The following is a 25607-nucleotide window of genomic DNA, read 5'->3' as shown; positions in this document are numbered from 1 at the left end:
AATACAAATATATTTTAAAAAGAATTTGGATCTTCATGTGAGGACATTTTTCTAAAGAAACATCATTAAACTTCATTTACTCAGTGGGATCATTCTACTAGTAACTTCCAGAAAGAAAAAAAAAAAAAGACAAAATATTTTCCTAAACCAGGGGTAAAAGTCCTAGATGGAAGGAATTTAAAAGATCAACATGACATAGATCTTTCTGTGGTAACTATGGCTTGAAGAATCCCCCCTCCCCCCCTCCCCACCCCCTCACACTCCAACATTCCTTGAGGAACCAGGTATTCATACAGGGAAGAGACCCATCTGGTCTAAGCCACCCAGCCTGCTCTCCTGACTCCCCACAGGACGCTGAGAACCGGGGAGGTGGGACTATCCCAAGTCTATCTGCACCATCTGAATATCAAGTACTGGAGAAAGAAAAGTTAGGAAACAAGTCAAAATCCCAAAGAAGGGAAGCTGCTCTCAAAGGAAGGTCCTGCGAAACTACTTTTCATTCTGTCTTATTGCTCCCAAGTCTCTCTACACCCGTCATCTCAGAACAGACAAGGCAATAAATACAAGGGCAGAAATTATGCAAAATAAAATGCATAATGGGGATGTCTCCCCATGAAAAATACTCAAGAAGTTCCTACAAGCCCCAAGTAACAAGACCAAATGTAAACAATAACCATAAACCCTTGTAAACAACCTAGGCTGGGCCCATCTCCCCAGACCTCACGCAGAACCGGGGTATCCTGGCGAAGGAAAACGTTGTCTCCCCATTTCTCCGCCCGCCCCCCCCCCGCAAGAAACCATCAACCGTCCTGACAAAGTCCAGCGACTGCCAGAATTGAGTGTGCCCAACTCTTACCCAGGTCCAGAGATCCTGAGATTCGCAATGCAACCCTCTTCCCTTGGTGTTCACGGAACGCCGGCCGAGAAATAAAACCTGCCCCACACAGAACTCTTGGCCTCCAAGCAGCGTCCCAGGAGAGAGCGACACGGGGGAGTCTTCGTTCAGATCCAGAGGTGGAAACGCGGGAAGGAGGCCGGTCTCAGCGCAGTTTTGCGCACCGGGGGAAAGTACTAGCTGCAAACTTGACTGAGGCTTTCCCGTCTGGCCCGAGATGCTGGAGGAGGAGGGGGGTAACCCGAGCCCGGGCCTGGATGCGAGCAGTTGCCGCTGCTGCAGCTGCCGCCGCAGGGGCAGGGACCGCTGGAGGGGGCGTCGCTTGGCGCCGCGCACTGTCCCCACTGCAGCCAGCCGGGATCCGTCGGCCCGACTCCTGCGCCCCGACCGCAGGTCGCCCCAGCCTTGGGAGGCTTCCACAGTCCGAGAGTGACCCCCGCCAAGAGTCCGGTCACGAAGTTGGCAAACCTTGGCGTCACTGCAGCGGGTGGCAGAATGCGCGTCTGAGTCCGGACCACATCCAGTGAGCGCCTCCGGGTCAAAACCCGGGAGGTGTTCTAGTCTAGACCCTTTAGGAGGGTTTGGGGGACTTGGGGACAGCACCCGAGCCACCAGCCAGAATGGACGGCCCGTCCCCAGCAGTGACAAGAAGGGATTGCAAATGTGGGACGTAGAGACGGGTGACCTAGCGGTGCCCGAGGGTGCCAGGCGGCCACAAAGTGGTAGGGAAGGTGGGGCCAGGAGCTGGGGGATGGGTGGGACCAAGGGAGCCTACTTTTCAAAGGCGGGGAGGAAAGAGAACTCTCTGGACCAGCAAGAAAAGATCTGCGAGGCCTCGCGCAAATTTCTTGGGGAATGGCTCCCTCTGCCGACTCCTCAAGGAGGTCCCGGGAGACCCAATGTTAGAAAGTGAGAACCAAGAAAAGTCTTTTCTCAATCTGCAGATGGGCCGGACGCGAATTCTGGAATCTACTTCTCTGTCCACCTTCTTCTTCCTTACTAAAGAATTTCTCCGGAAAACCCAAGCAAATACGAACTTCTAATTGCTGGAAAGTTCGTTCATATGTTCAGCTGAATTCTATCCTCCCTCGCTTTTCAAACAAAAAGTTTGCGCTCCAAACCAACCCCAAATGATCCTCTCCTACCACCGCTTCTCTTCTTTAGATGAATATGATCTCTTCTTTCTCTTGATAGAGACCGCGAATGCACATGCGTCCCCAGTCACGAACTGCACCTGCATATAGTTCATACTAAAAATTATGCTTCTCCTTGGGCACCCTGGAAACAAACAGGCATCATTGCCTCCTCTTCTGGTTAACAGTACCTACATTTTTCTTTGTGGGACCAACCCTGCCACCGCTAGTAAAGTCCGGATGGGAAAGTCAGTCAGGATCCTCTGACTTTTTCCTGACCAGGACCTTCTCCGCCAGGTATACGAACTTTGGTCAGAGTGGCCCAAGAACAAATAAATTTAGAGCTGATTGATCCCTATGACAGTGTTCTTGAGATGAGCCATTGATAAGGGCGGTGTGGCTCATGGTAGGAGCTCCTCTCTTACACTGAAAGGTCATGGGTTTGATTCCCTGTCAGGGCACATACCTAAGTTGCAGGTTAGACACCTCCCCCCCCCCCCCCCCCCCCCCCGTGGTTTCTCTCTCTCCTCCTGCCCCTCTATCTAAAAAGAGTTGTTTCATATATTTTGTCCAAATTTTGCTTGTTTAGGGCAGGAACATAAGTCCAATCTAGTTACTCCTTGATTGCCACAAAAGAAAGTTGTTTTTCATTGATATTTTTAGGAGCGACTTTTTGTACAAATTCCCTCCCATTTTTGGTGTGTTTTAATTTATTTGTATTGAATTGGGTAGACTTGGTTTCTGTTGCTTTCCTTCAAAGAACTCTGGGTGATATACCGAAATGAAACACATGAAACATTTCAGATAAAGCTTCAACAGCCTGGATTAGAGTGAGACTTTTCCTACCTTTATTCTAAATACTATAAACACTATTCATATAATGTGAGATTAAATGGGCTTCTTTGTTGTTGTTATTAACTATACCATTCTGTTAACATAGAATTTATAACCTACTAAAACTCCAATTATTTTTCACATTTGCTCTTAAGCCTGACTTTTAAAAATATTATGTGTACTAGTTGGGACTTTCATAGTAATCTTACAGGATTAGTCACACAATCCCATGAAATTCCATTGCTCTATATCTGATCCATTTTAGAATTTGTTGAGATCCTGATGGAGCTAATTCTTGTCCTAGCATATTAGTTAACTAGCTCACAGTCGAGATACCTGAAATTTGACCAGCAAGCCACAGTGCTTTTAAGCAAATACTGATTAAACATGTGGAAGCAGCTAAAAGTCAAAGGCAGCCCTAGCCGGTTTGACTCAGTGGGTAGAGCGTCGGCCTATAAACCAAAGGGTCCTGGGTTCGATTCTGGTCAAAAGCAGTTACCTTGGTTGCAGAATCCTCCCAGACCAGGCCCTGGTAGGGTCTCGTGCAGGATGCAACCAATCGATGTGTTTCTCTTACATCGATTTCTTGCTGTCTTTCCCTGTCTCTTCCACTCTCTCTGAAAAATCAATAGAAAAATATCCTTGGGTGAGGATTAATAATAAATAAATAAATACATACATACATAAATAAATAAATATCAAAGGCATATCCTAATAAAGACTTTATTTTCCATTCACATACTATAATAAGGTCATTCAACCACTTGTAAATAAAACTCTATTACATTTCAGCCCACTTTCTTCATCTGAGCCACAGGATTTCATGGGATTTTTTTTGTTTGTTTCAATTACTTCATAAATCCAGATATATTCTCATGTCTTCAATTTACCTGTCTGGTAATATTTCCAATAAAGGAAGTCAAGTCAGCCTGGCAATTCTCTCTCTTAGCAAACAAGATTGGCTTCTTATACCCATGGCTCCCTCTCTGTAGTGCTCTCAATCATGTCTTCGGTACAATATAGACTGGAGCTCACAGACTTGACCACCTGTGACTGATGTGCGGTCCTCCCAGTGAACTCTGTGACAGTTAGTAGGTGCTATATCTGCTGGTGTTTTCCTATCCACTTGCTGCCCCTCAGTCATGTGGCTCACAGTTCAGTACTCTGGATGAGGCCAAAGAGAAATGGGTCTCTTGGCAGGATCCTGTACAGCTTGGGAAAACAGGTGCTCACTCCATGCTTTTACATTTCCCAGAGAGGAATCACAGGTGGAAGAGGGCTGTCTTGGCACTGAGCTGTGCCACCTTAAGGGGGCAGTAACACGCATAAAGCTAAACTGTTCCTCTTACCTTCTCCAGTGCGTCCTGTTGCAGTTTTTGCTCCATGGTGTATTGGAACTTCCCCACTGAGCTCTTGGACTTTTCAGCCATGTGTGGCTGTCTAAGTCAGTGCTCTCCAGGGGCTCTTGGACCTCACTCACAGGGACTATATTGGTTCATGGGCCACTTTAGGGTCCAAAGCCATGACTGAGGTGTTTATACCTACTACCTGACTCACCAGTGGAAAAGACTCCCCCCTGGACCCTTTGGCATCTTGTTCCAGATCCCACAGCGCTCACAAAGTCACTTTTGTTAGTGGATTGATACCAAATTATTGTTGCCCTAGCTGGTTTGGCTCAGCGGATAGAGCGTCGGCCTGAGGACTCAAGGGTCCCAGGTTCGATTCCGGTCAAAGGTATGTACCTGGGTTGCGGGCACATCCCCAGTAGGGGGCGTGCAAGAGGCAGCTGATCAATGTTTCTCTCTTATCGATGTTTCTAACTTGCTATCCCTCTCCCTTCCTCTCTGTAAAAAAATCAATAAAATATATTTTAAAAAATTATTGTTGTTGGAAAGGGGGGATATGACGAGGATGCATTATTGGGCATCTTGCATACATCACTCTCTTTTTTTTTTTTTTTAATATATTTTATTGATTTTTTACAGAGAGGAAGGGAGAGAGATAGAGAGTTAGAAACATCGATGAGAGAGAAACATCGACCAGCTGCCTCCTGCACATCTCCCACTGGGGATGTGCCCGCAACCCAGGTACATGCCCTTGACCGGAATCGAACCTGGGACCTTTCAGTCCGCAGGCCGACGCTCTATCCACTGAGCCAAACCGGTTTCGGCTACATCACTCTCTTTCTAAATTTTATTTTACTGTAAAAAAAAAAATTTACCACAGTAAGAAGTACATTTTTCATCATGGCCAAATCCGTATCTTCATAGGCATATAATTGCAACAAGTTTCATGGAACAACACACTTATACATTGTGTCCATATATTTTCTGTTCTAGTGCTTCTCAGACTTCAATGTGCATGTTAAACAGCTAGAGAGTTTGTTAATATGCGATTCTGATTCAGTATCTGGGGTTGGGGGGCCTATATTTTAACAAACTCCTAAGTGGATGTTTCTGTCTCTCGAACTGCATCTTGAGTAGCTGAGTTCTATTCTATTTCATTTTCTTTAAGTGCTAAATTACTGTGATGCCTCTTGAATATATCTGGACTGTCAGTTTGTAAAAGCACTACTGGTATATTTCCTGGAGTAAAACTATGCTTGGAGAAGCTCTTGAAGCAACAACATGCCTATCTAGGATGTTCTTGTAAAAGACTACCTGTGGAGTGGTATCACCCTTGGAAATAGTTCAATGGCAAATAGGCTTCACTTCCCATGATAGAAGGGAAGAGATTGCTCTCTTCCTGACATTGCTTTTTTAAAATTGTAACATCTGACACAATAAATAAATCTATTTCAATCTGGAATGAATAAATCTAAGCATTCTGCATATTAAGGACTCTCATGCCTGATGTGGAAAAGAAAAGCGCAGATGACCAAAAGTAACCATGGCAATGATATGAGTGCCAGGAAAACACACACACACACACAAAAGAAACCATTGCCTCTGGCATGCGTGCTCTCCTTTTGTCTGAAATATCAATGCTTCCTATGTCCTTCAAGATTTTGTTTTCAAGTAACAAAAGTCAACACTGACCAACATAATGAAATCCACCACCAGAACTCTGTCTGCAAAACTGGGGGAGGCCATTGAGCGGCTCCAAAGGAGATGGGAAGCTGTGGGACCAAACTTGCAAATGAGAAGGAGCCCCTCTAGAGGACTGGGAAGGAGGAATCAAAGCGAAGCACTCAGGCCAGAAACAGCCGGGTCGCTGTCCCCACTGAGATTAATGAATGTGAACCATTTCTTTCCTTAGCGCTCAAGATCAAAGTCACAGGAGAGAGCACCCATTTGGCTGAATTTAGGTTTTGCATTCCCTCTTGCCAATCCAGGGACAAGAGGACATATTTGGTTCTTCAAACTTCCATATGGGATCAGGTGCCCCCTAAGAGCAAAGAACAGTGGTCTGTGACACAGAGTATTTACAATTCTTTCAAATTTTGCTCTAAACTGCTACAGAAAAAATGAGGCCATATTATTAAGAGACGGAGGATCAAAGGAGGGTTTTCTGAGGTAGGAAGAGTTACTGTTTTTGTATCTTGTTGATAATGGCCCAGTAGACAGCCAGTGTGGGTGGAAAGTAGCTCACTGTCACTCTAACACTGTTTCTGAGAGTTTCTGGCTAGTTTAGCCACCATCCATCACCAGAACTCTATCTGCAAAACTGAAATTCTATACCCATTAAATAATTATTCCCCACCCCCCTTTCTACAGCCCCTGGCAACCGCCATTGTACTTTCTCTCTATGACTGTGACTACTCTAGGTATCTCACATAGATGGAATTATAAAGTATTTGTCTTTTTTTAAATATATTTTTGTTTATGTCAGAGAGGAAGGGAGAGAGAGAGAGAGAGATAGAAACATCAGTGATGAGAGAAAACCATTGATTGACTGCCTCCTGCATGCCCCATAATGGGATTGAGCCCACAACCTGGGAACCAGGAATCAAACTCTGTCCTCCTGGTTCATAGTCAATGCTCAACCACTGAGCCACACGGGCCCAGCTACAATATTTGTCTTTTTGTGATTAACTTATCTCACTTAGCATAACGTCTTCAAGGTTCATCCACATTGTAGAATTTCCTTCCTTTCCAAGGCTGAGTAATAGTGCATTGTATGTATGAACCATATTTTGTTAACCATTCACCTGTGGATGGACACTGGCTTGCTTTCCACCTTTCGGATCTTGTGAATAATGCTACTATGAACATGAGCTAATAAGTACCTCTTAGAGACCCTGCTTTTAATTTGGGGGGATAAATACCCAAATGTGGAATTGCTAGATCATATGGTAATTCTATTTCTAATTTTTCTGAGAACCATACTTTTTCCCATGTGACTGCACCAATTTCTTTACATTCCTACCAACAGAGCACAAGGTTTCCAATTTCTTCATATCCTACCAACATTTGTTATTTTCCCTTTTTTTTTTTTATAGTGGCCATCCTAAAAGGTGTGACGTGGTATCTCATTGTAGTTTTGATTTGCATTCCCCTAATGATTAGGGATGTTGAGTACTTTTTCAAATGTTGGTCACTTGTTTATCTTCTTTGAAGAAATGTCAAGTCCTTGCCTATTTTTTTTTAATTGGGCTGTTTTGTTTTTAAGTTGTAGTTCTTTATATATCCCGCTATCCTCTTGCTCACTCCACTCCAGACACATTGGTGTCATTTCTTTTCTTTAAACACACCAGGCATGTTTCCTCCATGGGGCCCTTTCCTTCTGTGTGGAATGTGTGGCTTACTCCCTCATCTCTTTTATGTCTAACTTAAATGTGCCTACTCAGTGAGCATTCCTATCAGCTATGGTAACTCACCCTGCTGCCCCCGCAAACCTAATCCCTTTTAAAAAATTCTCTACTTCTTCATATTTTTTTTAACATTGCTTTTTACCTCCTAATACCTATATACTTTACATATTCATTATGTGTATTGTTTGATATCTGTCTTCCCCCCATTAGAATATCAGCTTTTCAAGGTCAGGCAGGAATCTTTGTCTATCTTGTCTACTAATATATTTCAAGCACCAAGTGGTATTCTTGTGCACTGTACTTTCTCAAGAAATAGTGGGTATATATATATATATATATATTAATAAGAGGGTAATATGCTAATTAGACTGGACGTCTTCCAGACATCCTTCTAGACAAAGCCACAGTGGCTGCAAGGGCCGAGGGCCTGCAACCTCGGTGGCTGTGAGGGCCAGTCTAGCACCACGGTCCCTTTTGCAGAGGCTTCGGGAGAAGGAGCCACAGAAGAAGGCAGAAAGGAGAAGGCCAGCACCCTGTGAGAAGAGAGAAGGTGAGAAGGCTGGCACTGAGGGAGAAAGGAGAAGGCCAGCACCGCGCAAGAAGGCAGAAGGGAGAAGGCCGGCGCTTCGGGAGAAGGAAGAAGGTGGCAGTTAGGGGGATCAGGCCAGCAGGGGAGAGCAGTTAGGCAGTCAGGGGAATCAGGCCAGCAGGAGAGAGCAGTTAGGGGCATCAGGCAAGCAGGCAGGTGAGTGGTTAGGAGCCATTGGTTCTGGATTGCTAGAGAGATCTGGATTGGAGAGGGTACAGGCCAGGCTGAGGGACCACCCTCCCCATGCACGATTTTGTGCCCCTTGAAAGGAACTGTGGGCCATGAGGCTGAGGTAGGCACAGGGCAGGTCTCAGCCCATCCTCCACTCCCCCACCCAGGCCCTCCTGCAGTGGCCCCAGTCCCTGGTCTGCCTGCAGCTCCGCTCCTGCCACCAGTCCCACACACTGACGGCACTGGCCCTGCTTGCACCTGCTGAAGACGTGGAGCAATTGGGGCCAGCACCAGCAGTGGGTGCAAGTGGGGCCTGTGCCGTCAGTGGGTGCAAGCAGCAGCTGCTGCCTCGATCACCCCTCAGGAGCAAAGGGAGGTGGAGAAGCCCTCAGGGGCAATTAGGGCCAGCAGTCACTGCTCACACCCACTGATGGCGCTGAGTGATTGGGTCTGGTGCCAGGCACTGGCAGTGGGTGCAAGCAGCAGCTCTGGCACTGGCAGCAGGTACGAGCAGGGCTGTCGCCGGCAGCGGGTACGAGAAGCGGCTGCCAGCCCTGATCTCCCCTCAGGAGCAGGGGGAGGTGGAGAAGCCCTGAGAGGCGAGTGGGGCCAGCAGCTGCCGCTTGCACCCGATGACAGCACCGAGCGATCAGGGCTGGCGCCAGACGCCGGCAGTAGGTGCAAGCTGCGGCTCTGGTGCCAGCAGCAGGTGTGAGCGGCGGGCAGGACCGTGGTGCACAGGAGCAAAGAATTTTCAGTAACTACCAGAGGCTCACCCCAATGGCAGCGACTGGCAACCCCCCTTGGTCTGGCAACTCCGCTCACTTGCTCCACCATTCCGCCACACTCGATGCCTGTCATGTTCCGCACATGCCCCCTGGAGTTAGCGCACATCATAGTGACCGGTTGTTCAGTTGTTCCGCTGTTCGGTCTATTTGCATATTAGCCTTTTATTATATAGGACTAGTAGCCTGGTGCACGAAATTCATGCACATTAAAAGGGAATTAATTAGTGGAAATATTTTAATATTGGTATTTGCCCTTTCTCTATAATAGAAGTGTGAGAGATGAAAGGAAATTAGTAAAATGTATATGAAAATAATATATAAATTTATTAATAAATAAACAATAACAAAAGGATATAACAACAACAGAGACATGATATAAAAACGACAAAAACATGATATGAAAACAACAAAAACATGATAGGAAAACAACAAAAACATGATATAAAAACAACAGTGATGCAAACAATGACTGATAAAGGGATTAAACTTATTCTAATATTTCCCTGTACACCACATTAAGAGTGAAAACACTTTCAGAGTGCTTGACTAATTTCCCTTGTGCTGAAGTATTTAGAACTTTACCTTTAATGTCACATGCTCTTCAAACTCGAGAGAAAGCAACATATAACTGACCATGTGCGAAAATGGGTTCAGGTAGGAATATGCCTACTCTGTCTAGACTTTGTCCTTGTGATTTATTAATAGTCATCACAAATGCTGGCATCACGGGAAACCGTTGTCGAATCAATTTAAATGGGAGGCCAGTGTCAGATGGGGACAAATCAATTCTTGGAATCAGAACAACCTCTCCCTCTACAGATCCTGTTAATACTTCAGCTTCAATAATGTTAGGTCACAATCTTTTGATAATAAATCTGGTACCATTACAAAGATCCCATTTACTATTAAGATTTCTCAATAGCATGATGATTGCACCCACTTTCAATTTTAATTTATGACACGGCATTCCCAAAAAAGTAATACTATTAAAAAATTCAATGGAAAAATTTTCGTTTTCAGCATCATCTGTGGAATCAATGGAATTATCACACAAATATGTGTGAAAATCTCCATTGAGTATATCCAAAATTTCTTCATTTAATTTTTGAACATGCTCATTTTTTGGACAAAAAATTGCACGTTTAGATATATTTTTAATATTATCTATAGAGATAGTATTTCCAAAGGTAGCTTCAATAATAGATCCATTACAAATCATTTCACAGGGGATTTCAATAATATCCATTCCTAAATGAAAACTGCTATCAAGTTTGCCATATCCAAGCTTTACTAACCATTCACTATTAACAGAATCCTCTGATCTCATATTTGTTGTAAGAGACAACTTTCTGAAACATCCCCAAACATTGCAGTACTTTAAACTCGTTTGTACTATGGCCGATCATATAGCATGCGGTACAATACTGAGACATTGTCGAAAATCCTCTCCAAGAAGGAGAACCTTCCCACCAAATACAACATTCAAATTTATCTTAGTAATCTGTCTATGGCATTTATAGCATGACTGGATGCCATGGATGCATTCATCAATAATGAGAAGTTGGGCCTTTTTAATAATTTTAGCAACTTCACTGCTTATATCAAGTCTAGAAATTGAAGTTTCATTTAGTGGAATGGGTAATTTATATTGGGAATGAAAGGTGCTTCCACCAAGAAGTAAATTTGCAGCAATTCCTGTAGATGCTGTGGGTAAAACAGTACTACCATGATCTCTAATATAATGTATTAAAACTTTATAAAGATATGCCTTCATGCTCCGAGGGCCAGTTCCTGCCTCAAACCTTGCCCTTACCGGAAACAGCTCAGGGAGGGCGCAGCTGTGGCTAAGAGGACCCAGGACTCAGTGTGGCCACGCTCTGAGTGCAGGTTCCTGCCTGAAACCTCGCCGCCCTCGCAGGAAACAGCTCGGGGAGGGTGCAGCTGTTTCCAAGACAACCCCTGTAGGACTGACTTCCTTCCGGTTGGTTGAGCCTCGGTTGTGATGTTACACCCAGGGTTTTTATATAAATAGATTATATAGGATATATATATATATATATATATATATATATATATATGTTTTTATTGATTTAGAGAGAGAGGAAAGAAAGGAAGAGATAGAAACATTGATGAGAAAGAAACATCAATATCCATTGGCTGCCTCCTGCATGCCCCACACAAGGGATCACACCCTCTACCCAGGCATGTGCCCTGACTGGGAATTGAACCCATAACCTCTTGATTCCTGGGTTGATGCTCAACCATTGAGCTACACCAGCCCAGTGTGAATATATTTTAAACAAAAGTTTTATAATTCAGTAAAGAATATTTTATTTTACACTTGCAAATTATCTTTTCTAAGTAGAAAATTATTTTAAGAGCAGAGGCTTCCGAACATGAATTTCTTTAATTCATTCAATATTTGTCCAAACCACAGAGTTACACAAATATGGCTCTCAGTAGATTCAGTCTTATCTCTCAGATTAGAATAATTGTCTCACTTGCACTATAAAAGTAAAGAAAGAGAGGAGGCGAAGCAGATAAAGAATTAATTAATCAAGCCTTTAACTTTTCTGAAAACCCAGGGAATTTTTATCAGCCTGCTTTGTTATTTACCTAGCATTCTCTCTGGAATTTTAAGATTATAACCTGAGATTTACAGCTTTATATGGCCATGATGTATTCACACAAGTCTTCACGTGAGCAAGTGCCCTAAAAGAGTCTCTCCTTACACTTCTTGTGCATTAATTCCCTTTTGAGCCTTCACATTCAGGAATATAATTCACAATGAAACAACAGAAGATTGTTTTACTACAATGCAGTGCTTTGCAGCCTTTTTCATGATACATTAAGAGGCTAGTCCTGTTTATATGTCATTTGGAGATTAAAAAGGAATTGGAGCCCTTGGCAAGGCCTCTCTAGGTGACCTGGCCCTGCTCAGCCACTCCCAGCCATCCCTGGGGCTGCTTGAGTCCTGGATGAGAAACTCTGCTAGATTAGATGATGTCACAGGAAGTTAATTCTTACCAATTGGTGGGTGAGACCAATCCTCTATGCCAAACATGGTTTATAACTTCAAATTGCTTTCTTCACCAAATTTTCTAACAAATCTTTTGTCCTACATTTTCTACTCTGAGCATTTCAAGTTAACAATCTTTTGAATTTTTGAAATGAACGTTTGAATATTGTAGGAAAGCTCCTCGCCCCTTTTGTTGGATTTGTTTGATGACATCCATCTTTGAACACCCTTCTATCTCTTCCTTGCACTGCAAAGGCTGGGGAGCCTGAGAACTCCGTTTCTCTGACACCCGAGCCAGCAAAGTTCTGGATGCATTTTCAGACTTCATCGTAATTACAGATAAATTCAGGTGAACCTTGAAAGGTAGCAGGAAGGGAGGCCAAAGTCATTTTTCTTCTTTCTTTGGCAGCAGTAGAAGGCATAGCACAGGCCTCCCAAATGTGAGTTTCTGGAGGGGCTCTGTGGCCCTGCCATTCCACTTATCTTGGAGCCATACTGTACTAGGAAATGAACAGGAGTTTCCTGCAGACAGAGGCTCTCTAACTCTAGGTGGTGGTGCACTCAAAGTGAGTGGCAGTCCCCTGGCCTCGCCTCCCTTACCGCTGTGATGGCCCTATAACAGGGGTGGGCAAACTTTTTGACTCGAGGGCCACAATGGGTTCTTAAACTGGACCGGAGGGCCGGAACAAAAGCATGGATGGAGTGTTTGTGTGAACTAATATAAATTCAAAGTAAACATCATTACATAAAAGGGTACGGTCTTTTTTTTTTTTTAGTTTTATTCATTTCAAACAGGCCGGATCCGGCCCGCGGGCCGTAGTTTGCCCACGGTTGCCCTATAAGCACCTGAGCCCTCGTGTTGAAGCCTCTGCCTGAAACATGGACAGTGCTTTTTATGTTCTTGTCTGAGCCATGACTGACACTCCTCTTAGGATATCAAGAGATATAAGACATATAAGGAACATACAGCTTAAACTTTCATTTTATGCTAACATACTCTCAATTTTCTTCCTATCTGTTTAATAGAGCATATCTCCTCATGCCTCAACAGACTCATTCTTTAAATTTCCTATCAAACTGCTAGCAAAGACGATGGCTTCTCCCTAGTTATTTCTTAGCCGAGAGTATCAGGCTTGTAATGTTCTGCTTCTGTGCTACCCAAGCACATGACCAGAAAATGAAAGGGAGGTGGATCTTTTTAGAAAAGAAAAAAAAAAGTGGGTGAATTTAGAGAAGAAAACAGTAAGTATTTACTATCATCTAACTACCTAAAAATAAAAGTAATCTTCATCTGTACATTACACCAAAACAAATTCAAATAGATTTAAGTGTTAAAAGAAATGATCCATTACAACACAGAAGATCATCTCAGTGACTGTTTTTAAAACTTGTTTAAGAAAACATTTTCTAAGTGTGACATCAAAGTCACAAACCATTTTTTTTAAAAAAGGACAGGCTTTTCAAAAATATTTTTATTTTAGAAGTTTTAAAATATGTCAAAATTAGAAACAATAGTGCCCAACATCTAGCTTTAACAATTATTTACATTGTGCTATAGTGGCTCCATCCCACCCTCTATTTTTATATTATTTCTAAGTAAATGAAAAATACTGAGATATTTCACTTCTAAATGCTTCCACACAGATCTCCAAAAAGTTGAAATATATTCTTAAAAAACCACCATACCTTTATCACACCTAACAATGTTGACACTAATGCCACAATATCATCTACTATGTTCTAGTCCTTTATCAACAGCAGAGGAGTAAAGGTCATCTGTTTACTTCAGGAATCTTAGGATCAGCATCAAATGATATAGCTACCCGGTTATACCCATGATCCACCTGAAAAACATCTCAGAAAATAGTCCAGTCATTCTGGAGTCCATGTCTGCATTTTTAACATTTATTTGTAAGGCTTAAGAATTGGATTCATATTTTCTGAAATAGCTGGCCCTGCACATTTACTTTTCTTTCAGATTCCTTATAGAGTGTGGTTAGGATTACTTAGACCAATGGTCGGCAAACTGCAGCCCCTTGAGTGTGGCTCTTCCACAAAATACCACGTGCGGGCAAGCACTACAGTGCAATTGAAACTTCGTGGCCACACTCAAGGGGCCAAAGAGCCGCATGTGGCTCTCGAGCCGCAGTTTGCCGACCACTGACTTAGACCAAGCTAGGATAATGACATTCAATACTGGCACTTTTATTCCAACTAAGAAAGAGGGGTTCTTTTCCATGATATTCAAGCTGGGAAGATTGCAGCAAAGGTTCCCAAGAGCCTGCCTGATAGTGAATACAACACGGAGAAAGTAGGACCGAGACCACAGAGAAAGAGTTCCACTTCTCCCCTGCTTCCAACCATGCCTGCAGCAGACAATGCTGAGTGGAAAAGATCATACTCTTTAGTTTTACAAGCCCATAAATTCCTTGTTTTTCCTAAGCTAATTTAAATTGTGTGTCTTCTGTCTTTTGTATCTGAAAGAGTGCTGTCAAAATGTGACAATCAAAAGAGCAAAGAATTTGGAATTAGACAAACTTAACCTTAATATATATTATATCTGATCCGGTTTCCACATCTGGAGATAATGTGCCTTCCTCTTAGGCCTGTCATGAGGGCTAAAGGAGACAGTTTGATCTGCATGTGAGAGACACTGAATATGCTAGTTCCCTTTTTTAATCTCCCCTGGGAGCTGTATTGATGTCATAGTCTTGAGTGCTCACACACTGTTTCCTTCTTCTATTGATTATTAAATAGTTGTCGACTAATGCCCATATGCAATGTGAGGTCATCTGGACCTAAACAGAGAGGCATTTCATTCAATTGGCCATGAAATGTTCCCCATCTAGTTTCATAAGAGAATCCGTTTAGGGAGCAACGATATTTGTCTCCGGGTCATGCAGAGCCATTAATGGCTGTAAATTTGTGTTGCTCTTCACACAATTTATTCCTTTTTGGTTTCTGGCATCAATATAATGGGATTTAATCTTGTGCAGGCTTTGGTCACATTGGTGCATTCTTTTGTCTTCTCAAATGTAACAATGTGTAGAGTCTCCTCTATTGGCACTGAACATTACTTGCCTTCTATGATCACACTGGATTTAAATTAAGTAGCTTGATATTCAGACAGAATATAATTAGCTAATCATTTACAGGATTACATAGGCTAAAAATTGACACAGTAAAATACAGTTAGCATGTTTATGCCCTCTAAGTCTCTGCATTAATAAAGGTGATCAGATTATACAATTCAAACGCATTTTCAAGAAAATATCCCTGGAATAGAGAATTAGAAATATGTTTGAGCTAAATTTAGAATTCAGGAAAAGCAGTCCTACAGCTTACTTTCCATTATTTTTTTCCCTTCAACTAAGCTCTTAAGCTGAATAAATTAAAGTCTCCGAGATATTTCAATAGTTCAATCTATGTGGTTTATTATAAAATACAGTTGTAAAATCATTGCCAAGTTACCCCTAATGCCAGCATAGTCATAACTGGAAATTTCTAACAAAGGCATCAATGCCCTGCTTACCTATTAATTTTAGCTTTTTATCTCTAATTATTCATCTTCCCCTCAGACTCTTCTTTTCACCAGTCTCTGGAGCATTGCATAACATTTCTGAAACCATATTCCCAGTCTATCAGGAGAAATACCACTTCCTGCTGTCTAATAGTCTAATTAAAGTAACCTCTCATACCTTTAAGATTTTCTTTCATTCTTTTAAAAAGCTTTTCATTGTACGTTTCAAAAGTAAGAAAAGCAGTGCAATATATCTTTAAAGGTAGCAACACTGAGTACCACATATATATTTTTTTTAAGAGTCAAAATCATCTTTTTAGTGCATGTCCTATTTTAAAAAAATCTTTATTGTTGAAAGTATTATATATGTCCCCTTTTTTCTCCCATTGAACCCTTATAGCCTACCCCTATCCCCTACCCCAGGTCTCTACAACCCTATTGTCTGTGTCCATGGGTTATGCATACATGTTCTTTGGTTGATTTTATATTTCTTAAAGGAGTAGGATTGTTTGGTTGTTGCACTTTTATCTTAGCATGGCTCTTATTGTTAGTTTCAGTAAATACTATAAGAATTTGTACCACCCACACCTCATCTCTATTTCCACCCCATTGGCAGCATGACCATATGTGGCAGGACGAACTTCAATTAATCCACAATTTTCCCATCTCTATCAAGGCCCTCCTTCTTAGGCCAGGCAGCTTGGTTTGAGGACCCAACCGAGGAAAGGAAAGAGACTGAGCTAGAGAACAAAAGGATGTAAAATAGAAATATCTGCAAAGATAAAAGACAGAGTTTTTGATAGACTCAATTTTAGAATTCTTTGAACTGGGGAGAAGAAAGAACAGAAAGGAGATAAATATTTTAAAGTGAGTGTGGACCCTATATCCCATACCCGTTGAAAGATTGGAGGGTGATAAAATGATTGTAGACAGGTTTAGGATCTTTGAATAAAAGATTTGTGGCCTGCTTTCTATCTAGACACCAAAGAGACAGCAAACCCACACAGAAGAATAATGTTACTTTAGTTGTTTTCTGGATGCTACTGTCTGGTTTTCACTCTTCTAAGCTCTCCCTTATATCACAGGGGCTAGAAGTCTGGAAACTATATTTCCCAGTCTCCCTTGCTAGGCAGGTTTCAGTTCAGGACCTCCCAGTGAAAAGGACTTGGACAAGACTAAATTGAAATGCTGGAACAATTAGATAGTCTCATGAAAAAATAAAAAAGTTGGACCCCTAACTCACACCATATACAAAAATTAACTCAAAATGAAGCTTACAACTAAATATTTGAACTAAAAACTATAAAAATCTTAGTAGGACAGGAATACATTTCTGTGATCTCAGATTTTACAATGTATTCTTAGATATTACATGAAAAGCACAGGTAACAAAAGAAAAAAATCCAGATAAATTGGACTTTATTTAAAAAATAAAAACTTTTATGCACTAAAGGACATTATCAAAAAGTGAAAAGATAGATTACAATATGGGAGAAAATATTTGCAAATCACATATCTGACAAGAGACTTGTATATGGACTATATTAAGAACTATTACAAGTCAATAATAATTTTTTTTAAAGACAAGTTATCCGATTTTTAAAAATGGGCAAAGATCTGAACAGATATTTCTCCAAAAAATATATACAACTGGTCACTAAGCAGAACAAAAGATGCTCAACATCATTAGCCTTAGGAAAATGCAAATCAAAACTACAATGAACCCTAGCTGGTTTCTCAGTGGGTAGAGCCCTCGGACTGAAAGGTTGTGGATTCAATTCTGGCCAAGGGCATGTACCTCAGTTGCAGGCTTGATCCCCATCCCAGTTGGAGTGCATGTGGGAGGCAATCAATTGATGTATCTCTCTCACATCAATGTTTCTCTCTGTCTCTCCCCTTCCCTTCCACTTTCTCTAAAAACCAATAGAAAAAATATCCTTAGGCGAGGATTAACAAAACAAACACACACACAAACAAAAGCACAATGAGATAGCACTTCAGACCCACTAGAAAAGTTATAAACAAAAAGACAGTAACAAGTGTTGGTAGAAATATGGAGAAATTGGAACCCTCATTCACTGCTGATAGGAATGTAAAATGATGCAGCCACTTTAGAAAAGAGTTTATCAGTTCTTTAAAAGGTTAAATTTAGAGTTACTATATTACCCAGAAATTCAATTCCTAAGTACATACCCAACATATATAATATGCATGAATATTCATAGCAGCATTAACAATAATAGCCAAAAAGTGGATACAACCCAAATGCCCATTAACTGATGAATGGATAAATAAAATGTGGTATATTCATACTATGGAACATTATTCAGCAATAAAATCAAAATACTGCCCTGGCCAGTGTGGCTCAGTTGGTCGGTTGGTTGGAGCGTCATCCCGTACACCAAAAAAGATTGTGGGTTCAATTCCAGTCAGGGCACATACTTAGGTTGTGGGTTTGATCCCTAGTTGGGGCATGTATGAGAGGCAACCAATAGATGTTTCTCACATCGATATTTCTCTCCCTCTCCGCCCCCCCCCCCCCCGCCCAAATCAATTTTTTTTAAAGTACTGGCACATGCTACAACATGAATGAACCTTGAAAATATTATGCTAAGTGAAAGAACCCAATCACATATTATAAGATTCTCTTTATATGGAAGGTCCAGAATAGGCAAATATATTGAGACAAAAAGTACATTAGTGTTTTCATAGGACCAGGGAGGTAGATAGGGGAATTGTGATTTGGGGATATTCTCTAAAGAGAAAGAGTTTTTTTTTTTGAGAGTAAGAAAATGTTCTAAAATTGATTGTGGTGATGGAAACACAACTTTATGAATATAATAAGCCAGTGAATTATACACTTTAAATAATTGAGTTGCATAGTATATAAATTATATCTCAGTAAATTTTGTTTTGTTTTATTTTTTTAAAGATTAAAGGGAAGAGGGAAGGCAGAGCCCTGGCGCTAGCTGTGGCTGTGGCAGCCTTGTGGCCCTGCAGCAAGTGCGTGGCTCTGCAGGGCACTAGAGCACAGGCTCAAAGGAATTTCGGGGCTAGACAGATGTGGTCTCCTACTAGCACAGTAGCAGCTTCCAGGTGTTCCTGAACATTGACTAACATCACCTTAACCCCCTGCCTTTTTTCTCTTTCATCCCTTTCAATGATTTGGTAAACTTAATTCCCCTGGTAAATCTCGCTCCGCTTGAAATTCCTGGAGTGATTAGTTTGCCTAACTAAATCCTGACGAGTATTATTGCCTAGAGCACATTCAGTCTCCTTGTTCTCTTCGTAACAAATTCGGTGTTTAGTTGAGGTACTCACCCCTCCACCACATACCAAATACCCGAAGAGACAGTGATTTCACCCTGAGTCTGGGTTCAGCCTGATTTGGGTCTAAGCGAGCCCTGTTCCTCTTGCTAAGAATTGGTTCGGATCTAGGCATGTGACAAAGTTATGCCAATAGAGATAAAGAGGAGTTTGCCAGAGACTTCTGAGAATGTCCTTCATTCTTAACAAAGAAGCATGAGAAACCAATTAGATATGAAAGAAAAGCCCTAATTTCTGCAGGCAGCTATTATACAACCTAGACAGGAGCCAGCTTTAGAATGAAGATCACAGGCAGAAGGCCGAGCGGAGAGACAGAGAGCGGCTTTAATTGCATTTTTAAACTGTTGGATCCCACACCTGAAGCTCACCTCACCTTCTTATAGGAGCTAATAACTTGCCTTAAGGCAGTTTGAGATAACTTTCCTGTTACAGCTGGAAACATCTTAATTTATGCCCTCAGCCATCTTGAAGTGGCAGCCTATCTATGCAGAGAGGGCGTGAGATAGCACCCCAGTTTTCCACATTCTCAGAGTGGCATGAGATATCATCCCAAAGTTACCTCTAAAACCTGGGAACGTTAGCTCAGGGGGTGGGGGTGGGCCTAGAGGGGCCTTGCAGCCATAATGAGGGGACACGGGAACAAGAACCACACAAAACCAGAGGTGATGTAGGTGAGTGGACATCACGACGGAAGTGTAATAACAACCAGAACCCAGATGAGTTCCCACGTCACAGTAGATGCCCCACAGGACAGATGATAACCTGAGGCCACAGCCCCCCCATGTGACACCTCGATGCACTTAGGGCCTCTACCCCATCCCTCAAATCTTGTGAGAATGATAAACTGACTGGGTAAATTTCTAACAACAAGTAGAATGAGAAATCAAAATACAGATTGTTGGATCATAGAAAAATGAAGTAAGTTATGGACTGATGAAATCATAGCCCTAGAAGTGTACATCCCAATTATGCAGAACTCATTATTTGGCCAGTGGGTGACAGGGTGGCCTGATCATCTTGATTCTCAACTCCACCCATGTTTACCAATTTTGCCATCATGGGAGGTCACAATCAGCCTCCTCTGCTACCTCGTCTCGTCTGGAATTGTTTAGAGTAAGGCTCAACTCATCTCACAAATGGAATTTATATTGCAGTGGGCTCTGGGGTGCAGTCCTGATCAGAGAGCTTACTACAGAACGGTGGCCCTTCAGCCACCCTTCACTGACTCTCACCACCATTGTCTTCCTAATAAAAAAAATGGATATATGATTAGATAGGAAAAACTCAGAGCAACCCTGTGCCTTTTCACTTACATGTCATCCAAAATAACATTGTTCCAAATCTGAAGCAAAGAATACATTTTAAATAGTTACTGGGGGTATTAGATGTACCTCAAAGTTCATCTAACTTGAAAAATGAAAGTACTTACAACTTTCTCCAATTCATTTTGTAGGATTTAAGTGGCACAGTGCTTGAAAACAACTTTTATAATCATGTAACTTTTATTTTCTTAAATTTCTTTTTCATTTATGTCCCAATCTCTTAAAACCATCTCATTTTCTCAACATTATCTCTCCCCAAGGAAAGACCACTGAAGCTAACACAAATGTTATTTTCTCTCTATTCTGAGATTAAGAAAAAATTTCCATTTTCATTTCACAGGGAAGAGAATTCACTGTGCAAAGCAATACTGAGCACAATTGAAATATTAAAGTTAAATATCAGATTGCTGGATCTCTATCTGATTTCTGTTATCATCCTTCTATTAAAAAAATTAAACCTGTGGACTTGCATAAAATAATTTTATTTTTTATTGCACTATTATGCTAAAGATATTCTTTAGTTGATCATTTGATTTTAAAAAATGTTTCTATGGTAGTAGAAACAGATCTCAATTTTTGAATTAATTTGAAAAAATGGGTCTCTTTACTCCTTGTGCTAGCTCTTACAACTTTATAAATAGACTAGAGGCCTGGTGCACGAATTCTTGCACCAGTGGGGTCCCTCGGCCTGGCCTATGGTATCGGGCCGAAACCGGCTCTCCGACATCCCCCGAGGGGTCCTGGATTTCGAGAGGGCACAGGTCAGGCCAAGGGACCTCACTGGTGCAATATCAGGGCCAGGGAGGAATGCGGGAGATTGGCCAGCCAGGGAGGGACTATGGGGAAGGGACCATGGGAGGGCTCCAGGGTGTGTCTAGCCCGTCTTGCTCAATCCTGATCAGCCAGGCCCCAGCAGCAAGCTAACCTACCAGCCGACTGTCTGCCCCCTGGTGGGTCAGTGCACATCATAGCAAGTGGTTGAGTGGTCTTAGCATATCATTAGCATATTATGCTTTGATTGGTTGATGGCAAACCGGTTGACCAGACACTTAGCATATTAGGCTTTTATTATATAGGATAATTAATTTTTAGCAATTATGTGATACCTACTGTCAAAAAATTTAAGTGAAAACTAGACTTACTCTGTATCTTGTCACCAAAAAGTTGAGTTTTTGCCTAAGTCTGTTTGCTAAGGACCAAGCTTTTTTATAATAATTGAAAGTTTATTTTTACTATTTCTACCTAATGTTGACTTGCAACCTTGCAATCAGACCATGTGTTATGGGTTACTGTGTTTGTTGAAATGTTTGCTGTAAAAAACTGCATACAGTTACTTAAAATTATAAACTAGATTTGTCATAATAGGTTGGTATTGCCCACCAACATGATGAGAATGAACTCATTTGGGCACCACCTGACCAAGCACAAATTATTCCAGCCTGTGTAGAAGGAATGAAGGCATTTTCTTAACATTATCATTTTTTTAACATTTAGAAACATGGTTTGTAAAGATGCATTTAAAGAAAAGGGTTTAATGTTGATTTTAAAACACAACGCCAGGTAGAGTTTTGGACTGGCAGGCACAAATGACCACAGAGGCTTTTGGCCATCTTGGCGGCAGCGATAGCAGTGCAGACTTCCCAGGGGGTGGCAGAGTGGCAGAGGTGACAGCAGTGCTCTTCAGGGTCTGATGGTGCAGGGGCAATAGCCCTAGGCACTTCTGGCAAGGTTCCCTGAAATCTGCTAGATGAAGTGCTCCCACAAACAAGAGTGTAAACCATAAAAGAGACATGAAACCCAGCAAATGAGAGCTCCAACCTCAGAAAAAGGAAAGCAAATGTGCCCAGGATGACAATGAAGGGAGGTCCTGAGAGAGCAAGGCAGCAAGGCCAAGTAACCAGTCCATTGTGAAGTGGAAGGATGGTCTAGGATGCATATTTTCAAGAAAAAACTGAAATTCTTAGATCATTTTTTGAGGTGTTTGGCTAAATTCAGGGGTTAGTTTTTTCCCCCCTTTGGATTTTTTTCTTTCCTTCCCTTTTCTTCCCTTCCTTCCCTTCCCTTCTACTCCCTTGTCTTCTCTCTTTCTGTCAGTTGTATCAATAACAAAACAAATTTAAAAGTGGATAATTATTAACTCCTAGAAAGCAAGTTGTCTATGAAAGGAAATTGTAGGACACTGTAAGACTCCACTATATATAATAATATTTACATAGACATTACCAATTTTAACATTGGATATGGATAGAACCAAAAATATTGTCAGAGTGAAGAAGATAAAATGTGTGTGATTTGTACATGGGGGGGAGGAGTTCTGGTTGGGGTTTGAGGAGTAGGTCAGAAAACTAAATCTCCACAATAGGAAGTGAATTGATAATCTCCAAAAAGATTGAAAAACCAAAACTTAAGTATAAGAAAAATTCTCTTCTTTGAAAATATGGATATAAACACCAGTAAAAATTGTTCACAGTGTTAGACTGTTGACTTTGGGAGGAGGAATCAAAAGCTGAAAAGAGTAAGGCTGAGGATTGTTGTTATAAGTTAACAGAACTTGTTATATTTTTAAAGGCAATTGAATAAAAATGTAGTGCATATATACAATGGAATATTACTTGCCCATAAAAAAGAATGAGATCGTACTGTTTGTGACAGTATGGATGAACTTAGAGCAGTGGTTCTCAACCTTCTGGCCCTTTAAATACAGTTCCTCATGTTGTGACCCAACCATAAAATTATTTTCGTTGCTACTTCATAACTGTAATGTTGCTACTGTTATGAATCATAATGTAAATATCTGATATGCAGGATGGTCTTAGGTGACCTCTGTGAAAGTGTCGTTCGACCACCAAAGGGGTCGCGACCCACAGGTTGAGAACCACTGACCTAGAGGATATTATGCTAAGTGAAATAAGTCAGTCAGAGAAAGACAAATACCATATGATTTCACTTATATGTGGAATCTAAAAAAACAAAATAAAAAAAGAAACAAAACAAAAACAGACTAACTCATGATTGCCAGGTGGGAAGGGTGTTGGGGAACTGGGTGAAAAAATTGAAGGGATTAAGAAGTACAGATTGGTAGTTACAAAATAGTCACAGAAATATAAAGAACAGCACAGGAAATATAGTTAATAATATTGTAATAACTATATATGGTGCCAGTTGAATACTAGACTTACCAAGGAGATCACTTCATAAATTATATAAATGTCTAACCATTATGCTATGTACTTAAAACTAATATAAAATAATATTGAAGATCAACTGTAATTAAGAAATTAAAATAATAAAGTGAATATGTATAACTTCAGCAAAAATAAAGATTAAAAATTTAAATAAGAAAGATTAACCCCTCCCAAAAGCTACATTACTATTTTCATTATAACTGAATTGAGTTTATAGATTAAAAATTTAGGGAGAATTAATATCTTTATAATTTTGAGTATTTCTCTCTAGAAATGAAGACAAGACCTTTTTTCTATCCTCATATAGACCTTTATCATTTTCTTGTTGTAGGTTCTGTGCATTTCCTATTGTTTGTGCCAAGACATTTTATATTATTTTTTACTATTATGGAAACATCTCTTTTCATTCTGCTGTATTATCACAGACTGTTGCAAGTATGTAAGAAAGTCCTATATTTTTGTTACAACTTGCCACCCTACTAAACACTTACTTTCTAATATTTTTTCAACTGTTTTCAGTTTTCTAGGTAGACAATCATATCCTATCTAATAATAGAGAAACATGGTAATTAGCTGTACCTCCGCTACCTTTCCCATTGGCTAATCAGGGCGATATGCAAATTAACTGCCAGCCAAGATGGCGGCCGGCAGCCAGGCAGCTTGAAGCGAACAGGAGGCTTGCTTGCTTCAGTGATGAAGGAAGCCAACGTTCCCCGCCTGTCTTGCTGGCCTCTGAACTTGCAGTTTGAAACATTGTTACAAATATAGAAGCTAAACAAACCCCCAGAAACCTGCTTTCAGCCAGCCAGGATCTCAGAGCTGGAGTTGAAACAGTGTTTCGATTATAGAACCCAAACAAACCAGATACCTGCTTTCAGCAGCGGAGGCCTCAGAGCTGGAGCCAAGCCTCAGAGCTAAAGCTGGCCCAGAATTTTTAAAAAAAGAAAAAAAGGACAAGTTGGGAGCTTCAGTCACCCGCCAGCCTGAAACGGCCCTCAGCCCCTCACCCAGACTGGCCAGGCACCCCAGTGGGGACCCCCACCCTGAAGGGGGTGTGATCAGCGGCAAACAGCCATCATCCCCTCACCCAGGCTGGCCAGGCACCCAAGCGGGACCCCCACCTTGATCCAGGGCAAACCAGCTGGCCCCCACCCATGCAGCAGGCCTCTATCCTATATAGTAAAAGGGTAATATGCCTCCCGGCACCGGGATCAGCGAGGCCTCCTGAACCCGGGATCAGCGTGACAGGGGGCAGCGCCCAAACCCCCTGATCGCTCTGTGGCTCTGTGTGTGACAGGGGGCGGGGCCACAACCTCCCTATCCGCCCTGCTCTGTTTGTGACAGGGGAAGGCGCCCCAACCCCCTGATCAGCCCTGCTCTGTGCCTGATAGGGGGGAGCTCCCCAACCCCCTGATCACCCTGCGGCTCTGTGTGTGACAGGGTGCGGCGCCCCAACCCCCTGATAGGCCCTGCTCTGTGTGTGACAGGGTGCGGCACCCCAACCCCCCCCCCACACACACACACGGGCCCTGCTCTGTGTGTGATGGGGTAGAGCCATAACCTCCCCATCGGCCCTGCCCTGAGTGTGATGGGGGGAGTGCCCCAACCCCCTGATCGGCCCTGCTCTGTGGGTGATAGAGGGTGGCACCCCAACCCCCTGATCACCCTGCAGCTCTCTTCATGACAGGGGAAGGCGCCCCAACCCCCTGATGGGCCCTGCTCTGTGTGTGACAGGGTGTGGCGCCCCAACGCCCCCATGGGCCCTGCTCTATGTGTGATGGGGTGGAGCCACAATCTCCCCGTCGGCGCTGCCCTGAGTGTGACAGTGGCGGTGCCCCAACCCCCTGATTGGCCCTGCTCTATGGGTGATAGAGGGTGGCGCCCCAACCCCCTGATGCGCTCTGCTCTGTGTGTGACAGGGGGCAGTGCCCCAACTCCCCTATCGGCCCTACTCTGTGAGTAACAGGGGGGAGCTCCCCAACCCCCTGATCGACCCTGCTCTGTGAGTGACAGCGGGCAGCGCCCCAACCCCTGATCGGCTCTGCTCTGTGCGTGACAGGGGGTGGCACCG

At 42.3% G+C, this 25607-nt stretch overlaps 1 protein-coding gene across 5 annotated transcripts in view; it reads right to left on the bottom strand.

Annotated features, from left to right (window-relative positions):
* The window catches only part of MEGF10 (multiple EGF like domains 10), a 369913-nt gene that overhangs the window by 168048 nt on the left and 176258 nt on the right, over positions 1–25607 (bottom strand). Inside the window, exon 1 of one of the 5 annotated variants that reach the window (XM_070412564.1) lies at positions 857–1255. The exons of the other annotated variants lie outside the window; for them this stretch is intronic. The gene's annotated coding sequence lies outside the window, so the exon portion shown is untranslated. Of the gene's footprint in view, positions 1–856; positions 1256–25607 lie in introns of those variants that run through there. 5 annotated transcript variants of the gene reach the window in all.

Source organism: Myotis yumanensis, unplaced genomic scaffold (assembly GCF_028538775.1).
Source record: "Myotis yumanensis isolate MYYU_CA2020_CCGP unplaced genomic scaffold, mMyoYum1.0.hap1 SCAF_4, whole genome shotgun sequence".
NCBI classification, from domain to species: Eukaryota; Metazoa; Chordata; class Mammalia; order Chiroptera; family Vespertilionidae; genus Myotis; species Myotis yumanensis.
This window is presented reverse-complemented; position numbering and strand designations above follow the sequence as displayed.